The sequence below is a fragment of the Tupaia chinensis genome, unplaced genomic scaffold (genome assembly GCF_000334495.1).
Source record: "Tupaia chinensis unplaced genomic scaffold, TupChi_1.0 Scaffold000704_1, whole genome shotgun sequence".
Taxonomy (NCBI): Eukaryota; Metazoa; Chordata; class Mammalia; order Scandentia; family Tupaiidae; genus Tupaia; species Tupaia belangeri.
Window position 1 is genome coordinate 841,189 of NW_006160227.1, and position 717 is coordinate 841,905.

The following is a 717-nucleotide window of genomic DNA, read 5'->3' on the forward strand; positions in this document are numbered from 1 at the left end:
GGGATGGTCTCTTTTCTCTGGTCAAAGAAGTCCGCGCTGTCAGGTGGGTCACCGCTGACGTGCAGGTGCTGGGAACGCACCCACACCTCCTTCTCAGACAGGGTGCAGTGGGTCTGTTTCTCCCCGTCCTTCGCAAAGCAGAGGAGACAGCCCTTTACTTCCGCGCTGTCGTCGAGTGTCCCCCGCCTTGGGAAAGGGCAGCCGTGTCCTCCCAAAGCACTGCCTAAGGGGTATTCTTCGTCTCGCCTTGGAGCGTGTGTTGGTGGGGGCGGGTTATTCCATCTCTCTCATCTGGGTTTGGGGAGATGGCGCCGCTCTCCCCAGCTTTGGGAACGGGAGGTGGTTCTTTCTCAACACCGGGCAAGTGTGTGTGTGTGTGTGTGTGTGTGTGTGTACGCTCGTGTGAACAGATTGATCCTTTTCCCTCCAGCCTCAGGGTCAGAAGGCTGACACTTCTCTTTCCTCCAAAGGCAGTGGATGGTTTCCTTCGCTTCCATGTCAGCTGGGTCGCGACTCTTTGCACTCCAATCAAAAAGGTGTTGGACACTCCCGACTCTCCCTCTAGTCCTTTCCGGGCGCAGGAAGGGCTCTCCTGCATTCCGCAAGCCGGGTTCGGGTTGCAGGAGGCCCGGCTCGCCTGCAGCTCCCAGGCCCGAGCAGGAACGGGTGGCTCCAGGGCCCCGGCGCAGGCGGCAGGCAGCAGGCGGGGCGGGGCCA